The 25203-nt window shown below is 40.4% G+C and overlaps 1 protein-coding gene across 7 annotated transcripts in view; it reads right to left on the bottom strand.

The window, feature by feature from the left end:
* LOC111073237 (sialin) overlaps positions 1 to 22560 on the bottom strand; it is an 82392-nt gene extending 59832 nt beyond the window's left edge. For 2 of the 7 annotated variants that reach the window (XM_041595733.1, XM_041595736.1), the window contains exon 1: positions 22458 to 22538. The gene's annotated coding sequence lies outside the window, so the exon portion shown is untranslated. Of the gene's footprint in view, positions 1 to 22457 lie in introns of all 7 variants that reach the window. The other 5 variants (XM_041595740.1, XM_041595749.1, XM_041595745.1 and 2 more) reach the window with 5 other exon arrangements.
* Positions 22561 to 25203: the final 2643 nt, after the last annotated feature.

Below are 25203 nucleotides of genomic sequence, written 5' to 3'. Positions count from 1 at the left end.
AAAATTTTGAAAAAAATAATGATGAAATTTGAAATTGAAAGCTTAATATCTTCCAGGCGTTAAGCTGCAGATACAAAGTGTCTGGGTACGATTTATATATGCATTATTGAAAAAGTTGAAAAGTCGACGGCATTTGCACAATATTTATGTTGTAACGAACCATGGTTCTAGCCATGTCTCGTCACAAACGGCGGAGGGTCCACGCTGGTCGGAGACAATAATCAAACTGATATACACAGAGCTAACGAACCATGGCTCTAGCCACGGTTCTCCACAAATAGTGGTGTGTCAGCACCTCCGGGAAATAATATAGTCTTAAGCAACGCACACAATTAATTAAGAACTCTCGATCAACAACTCTACACATTCTTGTCCACACAACAATTTAAAACACCCCACCTCTTGGGTCATTTCGCAATCGACGGCCTACATAAGAAATATCATTTGCGTTATTTCACAAAAAGTCAAGCCAGCATAAAATTATCGACCTACCGGCCCAAATTCAGATATCACCTTCTGCGATGCAGAGGTATCAAAAACCCAATTCCCAACTGCAGCCCACACCATCCGCGAAACACTCTCATCAAAACACACTGACCCACTAAGCAATTGTCAACGAAGCACCAAGCTTCGACCTAGTTACCACACCCCACAATTATTGTTATCCAATAATCAAAAGTTATTAATAAGCAATTATTTCCGGGTCTCAGATCGCCAGCTGCATAAAAGGGCCAAGATCGGCCGAAAGAGTAGGCAGTCCATCAGCCCGAACACAAGACACAGGCAGTCCATCAGCCCAAACACAAGACACTGCACTAGGCAGTCCCTCTATCACACACCCAAGACACTGCACTACGCAGTCCACCAGCGCACCATACAACTACAAGCCAGAGTAACAACGTAAAAAACTAAGTGAATGGAAAAAATACTGAATAAAACCAAGAACAACCAAAACCCAAACTCTCGCGTCATCATTTCTACCTTGCCTACTGCATTTCAAGCCAGCCCGACACCTGAAGTCCCCTGCAATTTACAAATTTTCTTGTAGCGGACCCTGGACAGACTGATGCATACCTCAGCCTGAGATAGGACCTCACAATGTACATACTTTAATTTAGTATATATGTACATGTCTAAAACAGGGATATGCATATGTAAATTCGAAATATCAAATAAATCAAAAAATTAACATCTTTTATTTTTATACCCGTACTCAAAAAGAGTTAAGGGGTATATTAGATTTGTGGTAAAAGTGGATGTGTGTAACGCAGAGAAGGAAACGTTTCCGACCCCATAAAGTATATATATTCTTGATCAGCATCAATAGCCGAGTCGATATAGCCATGTCTGTCTGTCCGTCTGTCCGTCTGTCTGTCTTGTTGAGCGCCTAGATCTCAGAGACTATAAGAGCTAGGGCAACCAAATTTGGTTTCCAGACTTATGTGATATCCCACTGCTACAAGTGTATTTCAAAATTTCGCCCCGCCCCCTTCCGCCCCCACAAAAGACGAAAATCTGTAGCAGGCACATTTTTAAAGATACGATAAAACTAAAAACGCAGTATCGTAGAGAATGATCATATCTACCAGACTGCCGAATCTGAATCAGATCGGATCATAATTATAGCCAGAATGAAGAAATTAATTTTCAGTTGCTTCACCTCCCCCTCCCGCGAACGACAACACAACTCATTTTCCTTCTCGCTCGCACACTCTGCCGCGTTCAGTGCGCGAGCAACCCCTAGCGGAGGAGATGTAGAATATGAATGGAACATGTACAATCTACATGTTAGATGTAGAATAGACATTGTATATGTAGATGTAGATAGCATATGTAGCAAAAAAATGTAAAATGTAAAATTTTTTTTTTTTTCTAAAATTCTAAAAAATTATAAGCTCAATAATGTATATACTGACTGAGTACGGGTATAAGTAGAGTCGTGTCCCCAGAAACGACTCACACGTTCCTTCTCGTTATATATTGTATATAGATTTATTTCCCACCTCCACCCACTCTGCCCATTCCTCATTTATGTTGCGGCAGATCAGCTCAGGTCGCTACATCAGCCCTCAAAACAAAAACTGCAAAAAATTGCAGAGCCCACACACAAGCACAGTATGTGTAAATACATGGCACACACACATTTACGTAACCTGGAAACGAAACTCGAAACAGACTCAAAACGGTTTCGGAAAATAAGAATTGATAAATATTTTGTCGTGTCTGTGTACACAAACATTTGCAATTCTCGGCTTGCTTTCCCATCGAACATGGCGAAAAAATGCCGAACGTCTCAGGTCCACACCCGAACGTCTCACGTCCAGCAGCCGAACTTCTCAGGTCCAGGAGCCGAAGACCTGGGGACCTGGGACAGAAAACTCAACAGTCACATGTTCGGTATATGAACTGGCACATCTATATACTGTATGTATACTCATCCCCCATTTTAAGACTTGTTGGAAAAGTAATTGTTGAGCTAGCGGTTAAACTTATTATGTTATGTTTATTATAATTAGTATGCGAACTTTGAAGGTGTGTATTTCACGATATAGTTACAGCGGTTGAACAATACCGTAAAGTCTGCGTATTGATAAAGAAAGCAATAGCAAAAGCGAGACGGGTCAGTTTATCGATTCAAGACGGTTTATCAATCGGTTTACCGATTGCCTGTGCCCTAATGCAAGCGAGAGCGCGATGGAGAAGGCGAAAGATATAAAGAAAGACGCGAGATACATACATAGAGCGCAATTCGTATGTCCGTAATTGAAAGATCATTTATTGGCTATCATTTGGCTACGTAACCAAACAGTGTCTGCCAATGTTCTTGCCCTCGCAGTCTGTGATGAGAGCGCGGAGGGGCGTGTTTGAAAGGGGGTCTGGTTGCCCATGACCGATGCTCACCGATGTTTGGTCTTCATTTCTGAAATTATGAAACAAAAATAAGCGCAACTCCTTTTTTGGAAGAGTGCAGGTACGTGTTTTAGCTATGTATTGCTTTTAGTCTTGCCCAGTTGCCTCCAGAGGGTGGACCGACTCAGTCTCTTGCCAATAACCTCTTATTTGTATTAAATTTGTCTCGGCCCTTTTTGTTAAAATTAAACCTCAATAGCTATTAAAAACGCTTAATAGCTCAAAATTTGGTGACCCCGACGTGATTGTATAATAATTAAACGATCAGTGCAATCACAAACTGCATTTCAACATAATAATTTACACTTAATTGCCGTTCATTCGTCTGGTTTCACTCGCCCCTTTGATCCAGTGCCATTGACCACATAACAAGTGCCATCGACCACATAGCTGCCATACAAGCATATACACCGACCGCCCGGGTATGCACAAATTGCGCTTGAGGTTCCCGTTTATTACGCACGTTGCGCTTTGTGTTCCTCTTCCCGCCACGAACATTTTTAGAGCCGCTGCTGCTATGGATGCTGCCAACGACGCTCCAGTGACCAGGGAGCAAAACAGAGTATCTACTCTGAGGATTAAGTCAACGGAACTATGTGAAAAAGTGAAGAGATTGGCAACGCTTGGGAAGATGGTTGCGATCTGTGATTATTACATGCTACTGGCGATTATTGTGTTGGGCTGCCCCCAAAATACAATCTGGATCTCTTGGGAGAATGAACGGAAGTTAGATCGCCTTCCTGATGTAAAATCTCTTTATGCTGCTTTCATAAACGAGTACCTTGATCTAGGTCATATGTCTTTGGTTTCTGCCGATTCACTCAATCATACTTTTTGGAAGTTCTTTGGATGTAATATAGCATTGGATTTATTGAAAAGAGGTTTAATAATCGTCGATTAGTTTTCGAGCGCACATTACTGAGGCTACAGGCTGTGGACAATAGGTCAGTGTCGATACTGCGGCAGATTTCTGACAACCGCTCATATTCGGGCGCTGCAGGCTTTGGGCACTCCTGAGCAGATCGCAGGAAACATCATCGTGCAGGTGCTGCTTCGTAAACTTGATCTAGTGACTCAAGCCAAGTGGGAGGAATCTTTAGAAGACTCAGCCTTCGTCAACCTGATTCCGTAATGGGAGTTTATGGCCTCGTTTTTGGAGCAGTGATGTAGGACGTTGGAAACAGTGGATTTCGCTATGGCAACCTATGCGCCGAGCAGTCAGGTGGGCAGGAGTAAAAAACCTAACCATTCTAAATCCACATTTGTTACCATTAACCAAAACATATCAAGCTGGGTGCTGTGCAATGACAGCGCTCACGAAATCAATCATTGTCCCTAGTTTATAGCACTGTCTCCCACAAATCGCCATAAAGAAGCCAAACATTTTTCCCTGTGTGTAAATTTCCTCAAAACAGGACATCGATTGAGTCAATGCAGCTCCAGCAAATGCCGTACCTGTGGACGTAGGCACCACATTCTCTTACATTTCGGAGGCCCTGATGCTACTGCAGCCCAAGGTGGATCTGTTCCACTTGGCACTTCGTCTCCGTCTGCGTCGTCTCATCCCATCACTGAGTGCTCTGCTTCAGCGTCTACGGCGGCTACTCATAGGACGGAACCATCTATCCCAGCATCTACCTCTTCTGCTCTTATTGCCCAGGGTCTCAGTCGTTCTGCTAAAAAAATCGTTCCGGAGTTTTTGTTCCCTGTCGAGCTTTGCTTGACTCCGGCTCTCAACTACAGTTAATTACTTCTCGCTTCGCAAATCAGCTTCAGCTTCGGAAATCATCGACTTCAGTATCAGGAATAGGCGATTCTACCTTTTTTATGGATGGAGTTTCGGTCAACGTTAGCCTGCACTCTTTTTCATCGGAATACTCAACTATCATCGCCGCTGTCGTAGCCTCTAGCATAACCGACCGGATGCCAAGCTTCAGAATAGACTCTTGCAACTGGAATTTTCCAGCAAACCTGCCATGGATCCATGGTTTTATAGACCGCAGCGTGCCGATCTTCTAATTGTCGCCAGCTTGTTTTACGAACTCTTCTGTGTTGGTCAGGTCAAGCTGAGGATAACCTAGACGAGAGATATGAGGTAGTACTGCGACGGTTTTGGGATGTAGAGAATCGCACCGAACCTATAGTAAATTCTACCAAAGAAGAGCTAGATTGTGAAGCTCACTTGTACTCAACGAGTACCTTGATCATATGTCTTTGGTTCCTGCCGAGTCACTGAGCTGCTGCCTTTACTTACTCGATTTCGGTCATATACAGTTGCGATTACGGGAGATATTTGCAAGATGTACCGATGTGTAGGGTCTCACCCGAGGATAGTAACTTGCAGTGTATTTTGTGGAGGAATTCCATGCAAAAGGAGTTGCGTGTGCTGGATACCGTTACTTATGGGACGAAGCCTGCCTCGTATTTATCTGTGCGGGCGATGCATCAGCTGGCAATGGATGAACAGATAGCGTTTCCTATTGGGGCTGACATTCTTCGCCGTGACTTCTACGTTGATGACCTTATATCTGGAGCCAGCTCTCAGGATGTGGCTATCCGCTACGTCTGCGTCTTTATTTGCTTCCCGACTAAGGCGGTTCATTTGGAGCTGATCAAGGATTTGTCTGCACGGCCTAAAGCGGTTCATATGCACCAGACAAAGGCCGCGACAAATTTGGTCAGATAACGCAACCAATTTTGTAGGCGCCAGGAATGAGCTTTTGGATCTAAACCGCCTATTTCTAAGCGACGACCATCAGAAGGCATGATATGATAATGATAATTTTTTATTTTTTTCCCGAAAACTCGTCTGCTTAAATTAGCCGCTTAAAAAGCTTTTTATACCCGTACTTAAAAAAAAGTTATGGGCTATATTAGATTTGTGGTAAAAGTGGATGGGTGTAACACAGAGAAGGAAACGTTTCCGAACCCATAAAGTATATATATTCTTGATCAGCATCAATAGCCATATCCGTCTGTCCGTCTGTCCGAGCGTCTAGATCTCAGAGATTATAAGAGCTAGAGAAACAAAATTTGGTTTCCAGACTCATGTGATATCACACTGCTACAAATGTATTTCGAAATTTCGCCCCGCGCCCTTCCGCAGCCGCAAAGGACGAAAATCTGTGGCAGGTATGATGCGTTCTGTTGGACTCCTTGGTGCCTTGCTTGCTGGTGCTGATTAAACCTGGATGCATCCGCGAACGAGATCCTTCGCTGGACAGCCATCGAGGGGACATTAATCGCCCTTCTAGCCCTTAATGTGTGTTTCCTTGGCTCTGCGGTGCAATATTCACGGTCGATTGACGATTTCTCAGCATCATTACGTAGATTTTACATGATCTGTAGTATGCTGCATGCTTCCCTCCACACTTCAGGCAGCAGAGGTCGTCAACCGTGTTGTCATTGCAATTGGGGGTACCTGTCCAGTGATCCCCTGCGCATCTACCAAATACCGGTCGCTTCAGGAAGTAGTTTTTGTGTGTGATCGAACTCATAACAGCGAAAGCATTACCTCACGCCGTTGTTCTTCCTGTCCAGCTCAGTTTGTACACGTTGCCTACCCACCCTTGCAATTTTAGGGCCTCCTTGTTGTTTCAGGCCTGAGCAAGGTCAATGAACCAAACGTTTTGATTTGGAGTATCCCGCCTGACTCCGTCGGCATTGATGATGGAGCTTCTTATGAACTTCGGGTTATATAGGTTTACCACCACATGCCCCAATTCCTCAAAGGTCTTGTTTATAGTTTCCTTTTGGGGTGGAAGCTGCTAGACTTTTAGCCACTACACGGTAGGCCCTGTCTTCGGAGAGACAGAAGTGGGTCTATTGCACCTATAGGGAATTGAGGACCCTTATCACCTTTTTTTTTTTTTGTATTCAGTTCTTTATTTATGCTACACTTAAATGAAATTATTGATTTTAGGGTCTCATACAGTGTTTGGGGAATAATAGGGCAAGGCTGCGCAGTACTGCCGCAAAGCATTGCTTCGCACACCCGTTCCGTCTCATCCCGCTCGCAGTCTCCTTTCCATCTCCGCAGCCCGATGTTTCTGCAATATTGTTGCGGCAAACTTGGCCGTTGCATCCCATGCATTGCGATCCGCTACCATGTGTGGCACGAGGTGTTCGACGCTTATGCTTGCACCTTGCTCCTTCTCTAGCGGGCTCTAGCAAGCTCTGTTGCTCGAAGCGGTGGCACTCGAAGAAGACGTGGTGGGCGTCCTCCTCGATGCCGCGGCCACAAGCTGGACACCAGTCCTCCGATTCGTGGCCAAACCGCGTCAGGTACGACCTGAAGCAGCCGTGTCAGTTCAGCAGCTGTGTGAGGTTGAAGTCCACCTGGCCGTGCTTCCGCTCTATCCAGACCTTGATGGTCGAGCAGTCCCATTGTCTCTGCCATCTCGCGATACTCCCCAGCCTAGACGTTACCTTCGCTGCTTTCGTAGGAAGATTGTGGGTGCCCATTTGGGCCAGTTCGTACAGCTCCCTCCACCTTTTCCCTCACTTGTTCCGCTATAGGGACAAGTCCCGCGATGACAAGTGCGGCGTCGTCGGATATCGTCCTGAACGCACAGGCGATCCCAGTCGCGCACAGGCGGTGTGTTGCCTCGACTCCTCGCATGTAGCTTGGCACCTTCGTCGCTTTGGACCACACTGGGGCAGCATACAAGATCTGGTAAGAAACAACGCTAGCGATTAGTTTCCTCCTTGCCTGTTTTGGTCCCCTGGTGTTTAGCAGAATTCTCGAGAGTGTTCGACATGTCTGTGAGGCCTTTGCGTTGATGTGCTCCAAGTGTTCCTTGAACGACAGTCTGGTGTCCAGCATTACCCCTAGGTATTTTAGCGCCCTTTGGGATGTGACGTCGTGTCCACCGACCGACACTTTGGCTGTCTCCACTTTCTTCCTACTGCTAATCAGCACGGCCACGGTTTTGTGGGCAGCTATCTGGAGCCCTGCTACGGCCAGACACGACTCCACGGCTCGTATTGCCTCGGTTGCTGCTGCTTCCGCCGCTTCCAGGTGCTTTGCCACTACTACGACCACATCATCGGCGAAACCTATTATCGTCGTGTTCTCTGGCAGCTGTAGTCGGAGGACACCGTCGTACATCGTGTTCCACAGGAGCGGCCCAAATACCAACCCCTGAGGAACGTTCTCGTACGTTCTCAATCCCTCGCTCGTCTCGTACGTCAGCACCCTGTAGCTGAGGTAGCTGTTCACCGTTCTCAGAAGGTATTCTGGGATCCGGAGTGTGCGTAGAGCCTCCATAGTTCTTGCCCAGTCTGCTATGTTGAAGGCGTTTTTTATGTCAAGGGTAACCAGTAGGCAGTACTGTTTGTTGTCCCCTCTCCAACGTGTTCCGCTGATGGCATTCTCCGCTATGGTTGTAACCTTTCCTATGGCACCCGTCGTCGATCTTCCTTTACGGAATCCATACTGGTTGGTCGATAGGCAGACGGCTTCCTCTATGGCATCGCTTAGCCTGCGCGCAATAAGCTTCTCAAACACCTTCCCGAGTTGGCCAGAAAACAAATTGGTCGGTACGAAGATGGATCACCTAGTGGTTTTCCTGGCTTATTTAGCAGAAGCAGCTTTTGCATTTTCCATCGATTGGGGAACGTTCCTTACTCAAGGCAGTTGTTGAACACAGCTGCGAAGGCTGCTGGCTGTAATGCCAGTGCCAGTTTTAGCGCTCTGTTCGGAACTGCGTCAGGTCCTGGGGCTTTTTTGCTGGGCCTGCTCCTCCCAACCTCTAAGACCTCGGCTTCCGTGATTACTTCGATGTTGGTTAGCGGCGTGTCGCCTTCTGGGGGCCTTGTGGATCTTTGCGGTGCGCTTAGAAAAAGATTGCGGACTATCGCTTCAAGCTTTTCGGGTTGCATTGGCGCCTTACTTCCGACGCTGAGCCGCTTCATTACGAGCTTGTAGGCCTTGCCCCAGGGATCTTGCTCCGCTGTGTCGCAGAGTTTGAGAAAAAATTCCCGCTTGCTACCTCGGATCGCGATTTTTAGCGCTTTCCTGGCAGACCTGTACTCCTCGTGGGATGTTTCCAATCGATCTGTGCGGCTCGCCAATGGTACATACGATCGCTTCGTGATCGCTTCCGGGGCTCGTAAACGTAAGGTCGATAATCGACCCTGCTCCTACCCTGAAAAAGGTCTGCAGGGAACCCAGCAAGGCTAGGTCCAGTGATGCGAACGTTTCGAGCAGCAGTCGGCCTCTTGCGTTGGTGACCTGGCTACCCCATACGTGTGCCCACGCGTTGAAGTCCCCTGCGATTAGGACGGTACCGCGGCTCTTTGCATCGTTTGTAATGTTGTCGATGCTCCGGCTGAATGACTCAAGGGATAGACTGGGCGCTAGGTAACAGCTGTATACCCACAAGTTTCCAGCTCTCGCGCGCACGAACCCGTCTCCGGCCTTTACATTGTGAAGTTTGAAGGAATCACTTCCGCATGCCCAAAATGCTGCTTTCCCTGTTTCGTCTGTCGCCCACTGCTTGTTGTCGCCAGTTTGGTACGGCTCGCTGAGGATAGCCAGGACTAGGTTAAGCTCTCTCACCGTTTGCAGAAGCAGGTCCTGTGCGGCCCTGCAGTGATTCAGATTGAGCTGAATCACTTCCATCGTCGTTTACTTGATACGACATCTTGCTTGGCGAGGGGACACTGTCGGCTTCCCGTTTGGTGACCTCTGTCCTCGCAGCCTTGGTCGGCGCAGACGAAGCATTTTGCCTTATTTAGGCAGGTCTCGCGGCCCCTGTCACCACAGCGTATGCAGCATCCCGTACGGTCCAATGCACTCTGGCATTTGGGCGCGATGTGCCCGATCTCCAGAAACTTGTAGCACCTTGGCCTCGAATCACTTTCCTTGATTCTGCACATCGTCCACACCACCTTCATCTTGCCTTTTCCCAGGACCACTTCGGCGTCCTTACGCAGCAGTCAAATTACGGCCGACTGGGTATCCCTGTAGGATGGGCGCAAGCTCTCACGGTCACCGAGTTGGCATCTACGGAAAACTGGTCCGCAAACTGGTATTCGTGTCTGCGTTTAGGACTGGAGATCGTGCGATCCTTGAGCTGCTCCTCAACGCCGCAGCAGGCTCCGTCTCTTCTTTCCTGTTTGTCAGGACTGTGCTCGAACTTTAAGCATTCACTGCCGAGGCGGCCAAGTTCTCTCTCGTCTCGTCTGGATCCTGTGGAATGGGATTTAGGGCCTCCAGAATACGTGCCCTTGCCATGGGTTTCCCCGCGTGTGGATTTCCACTTGAGTGGTTAGTCGACATTCCTTCCATGGGGGCCTTTTATAACTTCTGCCAGGTTTTTTTTACAATTTTGACCTAATTGTCAGGTTGTATTTTAAATCTTCTGCCAGATTAGATTGCCGTCGGCCACTGTGGCACAATGTGGAACAGACGCTACGTGGACTTTCTTGGAGTTGATCCTGTGTGTAATGTGGAAATCGTCCCGCCTTGCGTGAGTGATCTGCTCCTCCTTATAGCACCATGCATCGATAATTTTTCCTACCCTGCAGGTAGCGCCGCATCGCAGCAGCGGAGCCCCAATCGGAGAGCCGGCGCCCCACGCCTGTCAACTTTCAACTAACACCCTGATCATCTGCCGGTGAGTGTACGCGTACTTGGCATAGAGAGGCCTGTAGAGGGGTAGCAGGAGGATCTTGGCGGCGCTTTCCCTTCTTGGGCATATCAGCCGATAATTCGGCTCCTCGGCGCTTTTTTTTCACCCACCTTTTGCCAATCCACAAAAGCAGGCTGGACAGCTGGGGGTTGTACAGTGGCTCCGTTCCATGGGGGCAAGGATTGGGCTTGGCTGTGGAAGGCTCCTACTGCTGCATTTTCGGCAGTTGCCGGAGTTCGGTTGACAGCCGTGGGCAAGTGCAATGGTGCTTTGCTCGCAAAGTGTATATTTTGCCAACCCTGTTGCGAATCGGGAAGCTGTCGTTGTCAGAGCTCCACACGCCGTAGTTGAGGTCGTCGTGTTTGTTGTGGCAAACAGATAGCAGATCGTTAACATATATAACGATTAACAACGGTCCGAGAACTGATCCTTGGGGTACACCACGTTTAACAAATAAAGACGCTGACTTATCAGTTTTTGTGACAACCGTTTGACATCTATTGCTCAAGTATGAGGTAGTTAGTTTTACAGCCGTTGGAGAGAAGTTCCACTCATTGTGTAGTTTTTCGCCTTGAATTGCATGATCAACGGTGTCAAAGGCGTTGCTAATGTCAAGTAGTGTCAGGAATGTTACTTTGCCCTTTAATGGCTGTTGTGCAGCTTCTATTTCTCCAAAATATAGACTGATTATCATTTGGTATTTTGTTCGCTGTTAGAAAGTCTCTGATCTATTTTGCCATAGAGCTCTCAAAGGCTTTCGATAGCATTGGAAGAATTGAAATAGGTATCTTTTGACTTTGGTTTTGGGATGGGTTCTTAGCTTCTTTCCATTTTTCGCGGAACGTGGACGTCATTAGAGCAGTATTGAATATATGGGAGTAAAAGTTTAAGAAATTTGGGGTTCATGTCATCTAAACCAGTAGCGTTGGACCTTATTTTTAAAATACAGTCAGGGGCATCTCTCGGATTTAAGCATATAAAGGTAAAGTCTCGAAAACGATGACTAGCAGGTACGGAGCTCTGTCTTGTATGTAATGTATGTTTGTGTATAGGTGCGTTAATTTGGCGTCGTCCCAACTGCCCATTGGGAACAAAGCAAACGAAAAAGGGTTGTACATTTGGTACCTTTGTTCCCAATTGGCAGTTTGGCCCGCAACCTTCCAAAAGGTATTTTTTGTTAATTTTTTCCATATTTTAGGTTTGGTTAACGAATTTTAGCTCCAAAGTCTCTCCACAGATTTTAATCAGCGATACCTTAAACGATTAATGCACCTATACACAAAAAATAGAGGACACAGGATATACTTTTTTTCGACTTTTCCTGAGTTTTTAAAGTCAAAATTTCGTAAAAAATACCCCACAAAAATCACCATTTTTCCATTTCAATGCTTTATATTTCCCAGACGGTAAGCTGTAATCACAAAGTGTTTGGGCTTAACTTTTAGCTGTTTTAATTATCTTTTCAAAATAGCAAAGTTCTTTACAACCAGACATAAGATACTACAGTTATATGAAAAAAACAAGCGCTACCTCTGAAAAAAGCTTAAAAAAAATACCAGATTTCAAAAATCATTAAAAAAAATTTCTGCCATAGAAATAAAACCATAATTCTTTAAAATATTTTAAAGCCCCATATCTATCAGAAAAAGTCGGTTTGGATCCTTGAGGAAAAAAAAAAGTTCGATTTTGTCGAGTAGTGTAATATATAGAGTGCCAGTCAAGTAGATTAATGTCAATGTCAAGCTGTGCATAGTCAATATTTTTGAAGTCTCTGTAAAATAGAGGAGGGTCGTTTTCGTCAAAATTGAAGTCATAGGTCATAAAATAACACTAGTCGACACGACATATCCGCTGACACAAAATGACATTTGCTGAAAGATTTCAAAATTTAAAAATTTTTAACAAATTATTTTTTTTTTAAGATTTTAAAAAAAAAATTGTGTTTTTTCATGTTTTTTTATACTTGTACTAAAAAAAAGAGTTATTTGTGGTAAAAGTGGATGTGTGCAACGCAGAGAAGGAAACGTTTCCGACCCCATAAAGTATATATATTCTTGATCAGCATCAATAGCCGAGTCGATATAGCCATGTCCATCTGCCCGTTTTGATGAGCGCCTAGATCTCAGAGACTATAAGAGCTAGAGAAACCAAATTTTGTTTCCAGACTCATGTGATATCACACTGCTACATTTCAAAATTTCACCCCGCCCCCTTCCAACACCACAAAGAACGAAAATCTGTGGCAGGCACAATTTTAAAGATACGATAAAATTAACAACGGAGTATCGTAGAGAATGCCCATTTCTACCAGATTGTCGAATCTGAATCAGATCGGATCATAAATATAGCCAGAATGAAGAGATTTTTAGTGGTTTCCCCCGCCTCCACCGGCAAGAGACCCGCTTCTCATTAGCATGGTACAAGCAGAATCTATATATCAGATGAAGTATACATTGTACATGTAGATAACAGATGTAGCAACAAAATGTAATATGTAATTTTTTTTTTTAATTCTAATATTTAAAAAACTTATAAGCTAAAAAATTTATATACTGACTGAAGACGGGTATAAGTAGAGTCGCGTCCCCAGAAGCGACTCACACGATCCTACTCGTTATATTTCTATTTTTCACATAGCTTAAGTATCTTATATCATGTTGCATAGAACTTTACAGCTGACAAATGCAGTTATAAATCCAACCCAGACACGTTGTAGCTGCAGCGAGCTTAACGTCTGCAAGATATTAAGCTTTCAAAATAAATTTGATACCATTTTTGTGGTATTTTTCGCGAAATTTTGACTTTAACAACTCAGATATGGTCGAAAAAAAATTTCTTGGCATGTATTTAGATAGATAGACCTATTAATTAGGCGTCTTTTAAGGTATCGGCCGTTTGATCAAAACGTGTGTCGTGTTGAATAGTGTAATCAATACGATAATTGCTGCGCCGAAACACGAACGAGCATGAATAAACTCAGCCAGAATAAAAGAAGGCACAGCTTGAGTGATCTAAAATCACCTGCGAATATGTGCGCTTGCAAGTGTGTATCCGTAAACGGGAGGTGGGGGTAGCAACTGAAAATGAATTTCTTCATTCTGGCTATAATTATGAAATACACTTATAGCGGTGTGATATCACACCAGATTCATGGAGACCAAATTTGGTTGCTCTAGCTCTTATAGTTTCTGAGACCTAGGCGCTCATCAAGACGGACAGAAAGACAGAGAGACGGACGTGGCTGTATCGACTCGGCTATTGATGCTGATCAGGAACATATATACTTTATAAGCTCGGAAACGTTTCCTTCTTTGCATTTTACACATTAACTTTTACCACAAATACAATGTACCCCTTAACTATTTTTCAGTACGCGTATAAAAATGTTTTCGGCAACTCTAGCAGCTGTCAGGCAACTCTCCGTGCCATTCAAAGGATCCTTAATATTATCAAGGAGGATATCGCATCTTCCTCGATTCCGCCCATTCTGTACTTGGAGACTGCTCTGCGGTTTTAAGACGTTGGGTCGTTCCAAAGAGCTATGGGAATGGACACGCATCTGTCTATAAAATAAAGTATGAACAACTGTTGTAATACAAATAAAAAATGTATTCCAAGACTGATCAAGTTCAATTTTTCATTTGTTTTTTTTTTTAACTATAAGCTATTTTTACAAAAAAAATATTCATGACCATAGCGATGCGATCAGCATTCCTTATATTTTTGGGAACCTTTAGCTTCCGGAATTCCCGTTGTATCCATTTTGGCAAGCTCTCTGTTGATTTGTAATATTAAACAGTAGATGATTTTTGGCTTATATCCCTTGCTGAGAGCCTCCAATGTTGTTCTGGCACATTGAGCAGACGCTAAGTCGGGCCAAAATACAGTATTATCATTTCCATGATACTTATCAATACATTTTTTAAACGCCGGAAGACAATTGTCCTTGTAATTTGACAGAAAAGAAATGAAAAATTTCATTTTTCGGCTGAGATGGGTTATTGGCGCATTTCGTGCGAATATTTCGATGCTCTGCAGAGCTCAGAGACATTATCTCCACTACGCACTATCTAGAAAGCTAATTTTTGTTTATATGCATGCTACCCTTCGTTATTGTGAGTTTTGTTTTGCGATGTCGATTATAATTGACACTGCTCTGCAAAATTGAACTTTTTTCCAAACCAAACCGAATTTTTCTGATAGATTACACTACCCGACAAAATCTAACTTTTTTTCCTCAAGGATCCAAACCGACTTTTTCTGATAGATATGGATGGGGCTTTAAAATTATTAAAAGAATTATGGTTTTTTTTCTATAACAGAACTTTTTTTGAAGAATTTTTTAAGTCTGGTATTTTTTAAAGCTTTTTTCAGAGGTAGCGCTTGTTTTTTTCACATAACTCAAGTATCTTACGTCTGGTTGTAAAGATTTAGAAAAGATAATTAAAACAGCTAGAAGTTAAGCCCAAACACTTTGTAATTTCAGCTTACCGCCTGGGAAATACTTATAAAGCATTGAAATGCAAAAATGATGAGTTTTGTGCGGTATTTTTTACGAAATTTTGACTTTAAAAACTCAGGAAAAGTGGAAAAAAATTATATCCTGTGTCCTCTATTTTTTGTGTATAGGTGCATTAATCGTTTAAGGTATCGCTCATTAAAATCTGTGGAGAGACTTTGGAGCTAAATATCGTTAACCAAACCTAAAAAATGAAAAAATGTAACAAAAAATACCTTTTGGAAGGTTGCGGGCCCAACTCCCAATTGGGAACAAAGCAAACGAAAAGGGTTGTACATTTGGTACCTGTTCGCGTTCCTTTGGTATGAAATGTTGTTGACAGTTACTTTTTTCGTTATCTGAGGTAGGATATCTATTCAGGTCAAATGTTTCCTTTATATTCTCACAAGTGCAGGTCCACACAAATTGGATCTCGTCGCGTCTACCTAATCATATTTCAATAAAACCAAAGTAGAAATACCTGAGATATGGGATTTCATTCCTTAACCCATACAACAATCAGTAATTTTTAGTCTTTTCAGTCAATTCTAAGGATATACAAACTTTTTTATTTGGTGTTAGGTTGCTACAAGTTTTTGAACATAAGTGATACATTTGGTTTGCTAATGCTTATTAACATTTTTTAAAATAATTTAAGTTTTCTGGCTCTCTTCCTTTTGTATTCGAACCAGATTCTCTTATGAGATTCCACACATAGTCGCCCATCATGTTCTCATCCCAAACACCTTGATAACGTTGTTCCATAGATTTAAATTGTTGATGAAATCTCTCTCCGTGTTCATCACTAACGTCGCCTAGGTTGGTCGGAAAAAAGTCCAAGTGGGAGTGCAGGAAATGGACTTTTAGTGACATATTTGCCCCGATTTTTTTATAATTCTTAATTAGCTCTTGGACGATATTAACATAATCATCAGACTTGCTGTTTCCAAGAAAGTTTGTTACTACCATTCGGAATGTCCCAGCTTAATGTGTAATGGTGGTAAAATAACGTCTTTAAACTTCACGAGAGCTGAATTCTGTATGTTGTAATTTTCAAAAGTATGTTCCTCCCGTTTTGGCCAGAGTTTTCTTGAGTAATGCTCTTCTCTAGATCTACTATCCCATAGACACAGGAAGCAGCAGTATTTTGTTTAACCACCTTGCACATGCGACCTTCCACTAGTGTTCTTTATATTTAATATTTTCAAACAATTTAGCCATTGTTTGATATGTTTCCTTCATATTAACAGCATGTGCGATGGGAACAGACGGCTTTTGGTTTCCATTATGTAACAAAACAGCCTTTAAACTTTCCTTGCTGCTGTCAACAAATAACCTCAAATTTTTTGGGTCGTAAGCTTCACCCAGTTCCTTGAATAAACCGAAAATGTCGTGGCAAATCCACATATCATCTTTCGTCGTATAAAATTGTGCGTGAGCCAAATGACACGTCCGGAAATGGGTTATGTTGACGTTTTCCTTTAATAAGCCGGAATCCTTTAAAAAATATCCAAGAAACTCGGATTTATATTTAGGAAGATCCAGGTTTCTCACCAAATCGTTCAATTGTTCTTATGAAATAGGATTGCAAAATTTCCATTCTCCTGAATAGTTATTGCTTGAATCCGTTGTTCCATTCGACGAGGAAGATACCTCTCCTTTTTTGCGTTTTAGGGGCGGTATTTCCTCTGAAGGACGAGCAGGAAGGGTAAAGCCGAAACCAGATTGTTTCGGGTAAACTATTTTCATGTGTTTCCCAATTCCAGTTTTCTTTACTGAACAAAAGAAACATTCGGCGCCGCGAATATCTGTTTTTTTCCACATCATTGTTCTACCAAATTTAAATTGTTTTCTAAAAAAAATTGTAAGAAAATAAATAATATTTAGTATTTTGGGTAAAGTTAATAGTTTTTGGATTAGAGTTACTTACTTTTCGTCGTAATCATATGCTGTTAAATTTAATCTACACATTTGACATATACAGCTTGGTGCCCACTCTTCAACAAAACTTTCGGGTTTGATTTTAAAGTTTTCTTCATACTGTTTTTGGAGAGTTTCGGTAAAAGCGATTTTTATTTCGTTGATCATCATGTACTTACCACATATGTAGCAAAATGAGTCTGCTTGGAAAGCACATGAAAATAATCGGCCAGAGGTATCCATGACAATTGATTTTAATTAATTGTAAGATGTTTTGGTAAACACACGATCGTATTCTGAGGGAAGTCAGAACTACACTAGGGCACAGACACTACAGGCACAGAGTTATATATCCATGACTATGATTAGGTAGACGCGACGAGATCCAATTTGTGTGGACCTGCACTTGTGGGAATATAAAGGAAACATTTGACCTGAATAGGTATCCTACCTCAGATAACGAAAAAAGTAACTGTCAACAACATTTCATACCAAAGGAACGCGATCAGGTACCAAATGTACAACCCTTTTTCGTTTGCTTTGTTCCCAATTGGCAGTTGGGCCCGCAACCTTCCAAAAGGTATTTTTTGTTAAATTTTTTCATTTTGTAGGTCTGGTTAACGAATTTTAGCTCCAAAGTCTCTCCATACAGTTTAATAAGCGATACCTTAAACGACGCCAAATTAATGCACCTATACACAAACAAATACGGGACACAGGATATAATTTTTTTTTCGACTTTTCCTGAGTTTTTAAAGTCAAAATGTCGTAAAAAATACCGCTCCAAAATCATCATTTTTGCATTTCAATGCTTTATAAGTATTTCCCAGGCGGTAAGCTGAAATTACAAAGTGTTTGGGCTTAACTTCTAGCTGTTTTAATTATCTTTTCTAAATAGAAAAGTTCTTTACAACTAGACGTAAGATACTAGAGTTATGTGAAAAAAACAAGCGCCACCTCTGAAAAAAGCTTAAAAAAAATACCAGTTTTCAAAAATTCTTTAAAAAAAGTTCTGCCATAGGAAAAAAAAAATATCATCAAACCATTTCTAAGCCCCAAATCTATAAGAAAAAGTTGGTTTTGTTCCTTGGGGAAAAATCGTGTCGGGTAGTGTTATAGCCTTTAATTTTTTTTAAAGAAGAAGTATTTTTTTATGGCCTAATTTTTTTTTTTAATTTTTTTAAATTGATATTTTTTAATGTATTTTTCTGAGGTAGAGCTTCTTGTTTCTTACATAACTTAAGTATCTTACATCTAATTAATGAACTGTGCCATTCTAAAAAGCTGATAAATGCATCTATAAAGTAGACCCGAACACTTTATAGCTTCATCTTACCGTCTAAGCTTTCAAGTACAAAAACAATGATTGTTGAGCGTTATTTTTTTTCAAAATTTTTACTTAAAAATTTGGGAAAAGTTGAAAAAAATTATATCCTGTGTCCTTTAATTTTGTATGTATAGTAGGCTGGGCGAAATTCAAACGGGACACCCCCTAGTTTTGTTACCATCGATTTAATAGTAATTTACATGTTTTTAATTTTTTAGAGGTTGCTACCGAACTTTACAAAAAATTTTAATCAAAAATATTAGAAAAAAAAATGTTTGCTGAATGAGTTGGATAAATGGTGAAATCTATTGCATATATATTAATACCATTAATATCGTCATTAAAGCCTAGTACTCAGATCGAAAAACTGTTTGCCATCAAACGAATGTCATATATTCTTCGAGCAGCCAGTGTGTGACCAGAGGTGTGCACTGCATTCCGAACGGTTACTCTGCTCAGACAGCTGCTTGGTTTTGTTTAAAGTTAACAAAATGCACTTCTTCGGCTGGGCCGCTCTTCCCCAGGCATATCCTGGGCTCCCCAATATTTTATTGGAAAGGTAATGTGTCTGACTATCAGCAGCAGCAGATGGCGACGCCACCCGTGCCGACCACCGTGAAGACAAACTATTTTGAAAGCAATATTTGTTTTATATATATGAAAATAAATAAAAATATTATATTATAATATCCATATAATTGTCTTTTATATAATGCTGCATTAATTAGATTCTATTTGTCTTCACTATTAAAATATTTCATTTGGTTTTTTATTCTCTTATTGGAATGCTTGCTTCGTGTTTTCTGGCAAAAGATATCAAATTGATATCTATTTCGAGGTGGGTCGAAACATACCAAAAAACAAGCAAATACTTCTGATACTTTTACAGTATATACCGACCTTTTTGTTTTTTGATCTGAGTACTGCCTTCCGTACAGAACCTTCTAGACTGTTTTCTAAACAGTTTTTGCCGTAAAACATTTCTTATCGGTTTCATACGAATATCAACCCTGATTCTGTTCGCTAGGTGTTTTTTTCGATCTGAGTACTAGCTTAATCAGTTATTGGCAGTAAAAAACCTGCACAAGTTTTTGCGAACTAGTTATATAAATAAACCTCAGCTAAACTTCTTGATTTTACTAATCGTTAATTTTTTAACAGTCACTAAAAAAAATCAAAATACCTTATTATCAATATGAACTAGTTTCAAAATTTTAATATTATTTAAAAAAAATTTCAATTTTTTTTTAAATGTATGTACTTATGTATGTATATGTATTTAACTAAAAAAGTGTATTTTCTTTTGTTTTCTTTTCAACCCCTAAACATTAAACTACAAATTTTAAAATTTTATTAAATAACAAAGAACAGAACTGAGGGGTGACCCCTTGAAAAAACAAAAAAAAAATTTTGGTGTCCCATAATTATTGGAACTTATTGAAAACATGTTCAATTTCGTTCGTATTTCATTCCGCATACCTTAAAACACACAACTTGTTAGATCCTTTGTGATGATTCGGCCCGTTTTTAAAGATAGCAACAAGATTGATTATCTTTAGAACACGTGAAGTGAATTCGAATATGAAGTAAATTATGATATACATTATTTGAATACGTATGGAAATGTTTATATCCGTTTATCCATTTGTTTATTCTATTTTCAAAATATGTTAGAATATAAAGGATTTACAAAATAACAGTTCTTCTGTTATTGTGGGGCATATGACAAAATTTAGATAAAAATGCTTTGGAATGCTACCAGCAATCCATGTGAGAATACGTGGCACATATACATACGTTCGTTTTTTCTACTTCGTAGTGACTAGACGTGTATTTGTTTTGCGCTCCGCATTTTCTACGCCCAAGTCTACTCCGCGGGACTTACAAGTGCCGACTGCCTTACTTACTCCTTCAGTGCAGCAGTTGATTACGTTTGTTACTATACTTTTTTTTATTCTTGTGTCCCACTTTCTTGTCCGGCATCTGGGAAGCCTCTTTGGTTTACCAAAGAGTTATCCAGTCAAAAAAACTTAAAACCAAGACTTTATAAAAAATTTCGAGAAGTTGGTTCTTCTTCTTCTCTCTCGCTATGTAATAGTTCGATCAAATTTCTCCGTTCTTAACGCTCAATGTTATACAAATTACATATCTCGAAGCAGGATACGCATTTTACAGCTTCGTAAAGAGTAAGCGTAGAACGCCCACACATCCATTCTCGCTATCTTACTCGTACTCAAAAAAGAGTTAAGAGGTATATTGTTTTTGTGGTAAAAGTTGATGTGTGCAACGCAGAGAAGGTAACATTTCCGACCCCATAAAGTATATATATCAGGGGTCGGCACACAGACTCACACATTTTTTTGGTGCGTTTGTGTGCGAAAACAACAGACACGAAGTCAAATACGTTACTTATTTCTCTGCCGCTGCGAAAGCCGAAGAATTGTGCAAAGGGCACACGAATGCTTCTCTGCCGCTGAGGCAAGCGGGCAGAATATGAAGCCGTTTGTGCATAGGCCGAAGCATGTTTCTCTGCCGCGACGTCAGCAGAGCAGAATTTTCTCTGCTGGTACGTCATCAGGCAGAATAACGAAACCACACGAAGTCTTTACGCTGTACGTGTGCCGACTGCGCTGCCCGAAATCTGCTGACCTCTGATATATATTCTTGATCAGCATCAATAGTCGAGCATCAGACTATTGATCAGCATCAATAGTCGAGTCGATATAGCTATGTCTGTCTGTCTCGATGAGCGCCTATATCTCAGAGAATATAAGAGCTAGGGCAACCAAATTTGGTTTCCAGACTCATGTGATATCACACTGCTACAAGTGTATGTCAAAATTTAGTCACGCCCCCTTTCGCCGCTACAAAGGACGAAAATCTGTGTCAGGCACAATTTTAAAGATACGATAAAACTAAAAACGCAGAATCGTAGAGAATAACCATTGTCGAATCTGAATCAGATTGGATCATAATTATAGCCAGAACGAAGAAATTAATTTTCAGTTGCTTTCCCCGCCTACTTCAGCCAGAAATCCACTATTCATCCGCTATTCAGAGCTCCGCTGTCTGTCTGTCTGTCTCGATGAGCGCCTATATCTCAGGGAATATAATAGCTAGGGCAACCACGCCCCCTTCCGACCCCACGAAAATCTGTGGCAGGCACAAGTTTAAAGATACGATAAAACTAAAAACGCAGAATCGTAGAGAATAACCATATCTACCAGATTGTCGAATCTGAATCAGATCGGATCATAATTATAGCCAGAACGAAGAAATTAATTTTCAGTTGCTTTCCCCGCCTACTTCAGCCAGAGATCCGCTATTCATTCTGTTTCTCGCTCGCACACTCTGCCTCGTTCAGTGCGCGAGCAACCCCTAGCGGAGGAGATGTGGGATCTCAATGGTACATGTAGAATCTACATGTTAGATGTAGAATATACATAGTAGATGTAGATAACATATTTAGCAAAAAAATTCAATTCTAATATTCAAAAAAATCATATGCTCAAAAATGTAAATACTGACTGAGCACGGGTATAGGTAGTCGCTTCTGAGGACGCGACTCTCACGTTCCTTCTCGTTTTTTTATTTCCTAGAGTGTTTTAAAAGAATTGTGCCTATCTATATATGTATAACTTAATGCAAGTAAGTCTAACTTGGCAGGCAAACCGAGCAAAAAAGTTTTCCATTGAAAAATGGAAACTGCCCATACGACAGCTCTGGCGTCATTCGAATAACAAATCTTCCTCCAAAGAATCAATAACACTAGCGATAAATTGGAAGTTTTGATTCTTTTATTTAATAATGAGTGTGTCTTCATCAATGTATTAATGTACAATGACAAACTTAATTTACGATCTTTTCTACATATATCGATTTAAAATATTAACTTAAATAATGCTGAAAAAAGTACAGTGAAGTCACTGTATTTACATTCCTACAATGTGCAGGGAATGCTTATGTATGTATGTATGTACATACCAAGTAATAGTACAGTTCATCTAGACACATACATTTATAATAATAATTATTGATATATACATATGTAAGTATGCTAAAAGTTACATTTTTCTTTTTCTATTCCAGCCTATAAACTACATATGTATGTATGTAAACAAACCTATATTTTGTAATTTCATGTAAACAGTGAGATTTATGTTACCTGTATTTAAAATGTTTTAACTATTTAAAGTTTTTCGTCAACTAGACATGTTTTCATACATAAGTATTTTTAACTTCCCTAATCAGCTGACACAAACACAATGGAGTTTCATATGGAAACTATCGAGACCCTATCGATTATAAAAATGATGATATAATTTTGGTCGTATTACACTATTATCGTATTATATTACACTAAAGCCTATTTACATTGACATGAGCTACCTATCAATTGTTGAATTAACTCAATAACAAAAAATTGGCGTTTACACCGGCACAAACTCGAGTTATTATGTTATGAGTTTTGACAATAGCACGTTCTACGCGTCTTATGGACAGAAAATTCAGTACACATATTTAATTGAACAATATTAAAAGCAAACCATAACAAGAATTTAAAATCCGGAAAAAATATTTAAATGAAATAAACTATTTACTGGGTGGCAAGTTTTTACCTCGAAACTATCAGGCAGGGTTCCGGTTTTCACATTCACTTTGCCCTTTACTTTTCAGCAAAAAGTCATACTTTTAATTTCAAGGCGCTCTGGAATCCAGTTTTGTGAATTTTTTTAACTCTTTGTACTGTTATACCTACGCGTAGGTGCCAGCTCATACAAAAAGGACTCTATTATGTTGAACAGAGATTTATCGATAGCCAAATCGGGCTGCAACATCTGTTAAGATGAATTCACTTTTTGTTTTTGACCTGACCAATTTTTTATGATCTAATTTCGAGGTTGGCTTAATTAAAAATTATTTATAAACGCATACTTAATTGCACTAGTAATGGTGTCAATTTCATGTCAATGCATCATTAAGTCATCTATTTTTTTCCTTTTGCAATTAAGATTTGTTTAGTTGTAAAAAGAGCCGTTTTTTTCATTTCGGCGAGGAATCTGTTGCCGTTTTGAAAACGGAAAAGTCTTGCGTTTTACGAGTGCGGGAGCGCCTGACTTTTTGTCTTGAAAAGTAAAACACATTTTTTTTTGTGTAAGTGAAAACCGGAGCCTGCCTACCAGAGATTTGACAAAAGATTTCGTAAAATTAAAATAAAGGGATTAATAGTATTAATACATTTAATGCATTCAGTAGGCTGGTCCAAAATTTGATCAACAACTGTTTTTTATACCCATACTCAAAAAAGAATTAAGTATATTGTATTTTTGGTACAAGTGGATGTGTGCAACGCAGAGAAGGAAGCGTTTCCGACCAAATAAAGTATATATATTCTTGATCAGCATCAATAGACAAGTCGATATAGCCATGTCCGTCTGTCCGTCTTGATGAGCGCCAAGATCTCAAAGACTATAAGAGCTAGAGTAACCAAATTTGCTTTCTAGACTCATGTGATATCACACTGCTACAAGTGTATTTCAAAATTTTGCCCCGCCCCCTTCCGACTCCACTAAAGACGAAAATCTATGGCAAGCACAATTTTAAAGATACGATAAAACTAAAGACCTACCAGATTGCCGAATCTGAATTAGATCGGATCAAAATTATAGCCAAAATGAAGAAATTAAATTTCTGTTGCTTACTCTGCCTTCCCCCTGCCAGAGACACGCTACTCATTCTCCTTCTCGCTCGCACACTCTGCCACGTTCAGTGCGCGAGCAACCCTAGCGGAGGAGATGTAGAATCTTAATGGAACATCTATAATCTACATGTTAGATTATAATATACATAGTAGATGTAGATGTAGATAACAGATGTAGCAAAAAAATGTAAAATTTAATTTTTTTTAATTCTAAAATTCTAAAGAATTATAAGCTCAAAAATGTGTGTACTGACTGAGTACGGGTATAAATAGAACCGCGTCCCCAGAAGCGACTCACACGTTCCTTCTCGTTTTTTTTTTAAAGCGGACAATACCTTATTCTGTTCTTTGTTAGTAAATAAAATTATAAAATTTTGTCATATTTTTACTGTAATGCTTGGAGGTTGCTACCACGAAAAAAATACACTTTTTTGGTTAAATATACATTTTAAAAATAATTGAATTCGTCGGTTTTTTTTCAAATAAAATTAAAATTTAGAAACTAGTTCTTTTGATAAAATTGTATTTTTTTTAGTTACTGTTAAAAAAGTAACGATTGGAGGAAATCAGGAAGTTCAGCTGAGCTTGATATATTTAGTTAACTAGTTCGCAAACACACTACTCGACAAAATCGAACTTTTTTTTTCCTCAAGGATCCAAACCGACTTTTTCTGATAAATACGGGGCTTTAAAATTGTTTAAAGAATTATGGTTTTTTTTTCTATGGCAGAACTTTTTTTGAAGAATTTTTGAAGTCTGTTATTTTTTTTAAATCTTTTTTCAGAGGTAGCGATTGTTTTTTTTCACATAACTCTAGTATCTTACGTCTGGTTGTAAAGAACTTTGCTATTTTGAAAAGATAATTGAAACAGCTAGAAGTTGAGCCCAGACACTTTGTGAATTCAGCTTACCGTACCATATAAAGCATTGAAATGCAAAAATGATGATTTTTGTGCGGTATTTTTTACGACATTTTGACTTTAAAAACTCAGAAAAAGTCGAAAAAAAAATGATATTCTGTGTCCTCTATTTTTTGTGTATAGGTTCATTAATTTGGCGTCGTTTAAGGTACCGCTCATTAAAATCTATGGAGAGACTTTCGAGCTAAAATTCGTTAACCAAACCTAAAATATGGAAAAAATGAACAAAAAATACCTTTTGGAAGGTTGCGGGCCAAACTGCCAAATGGGAACAAAGCAAACGAAAAAGG

The sequence above is a fragment of the Drosophila obscura genome, unplaced genomic scaffold (assembly GCF_018151105.1).
Source record: "Drosophila obscura isolate BZ-5 IFL unplaced genomic scaffold, ASM1815110v1 contig_137, whole genome shotgun sequence".
NCBI lineage: Eukaryota > Metazoa > Arthropoda > Insecta > Diptera > Drosophilidae > Drosophila > Drosophila obscura.
Note: the sequence above shows the minus strand (reverse complement) of the source record. Positions and strands in the feature narration are given on the sequence as shown.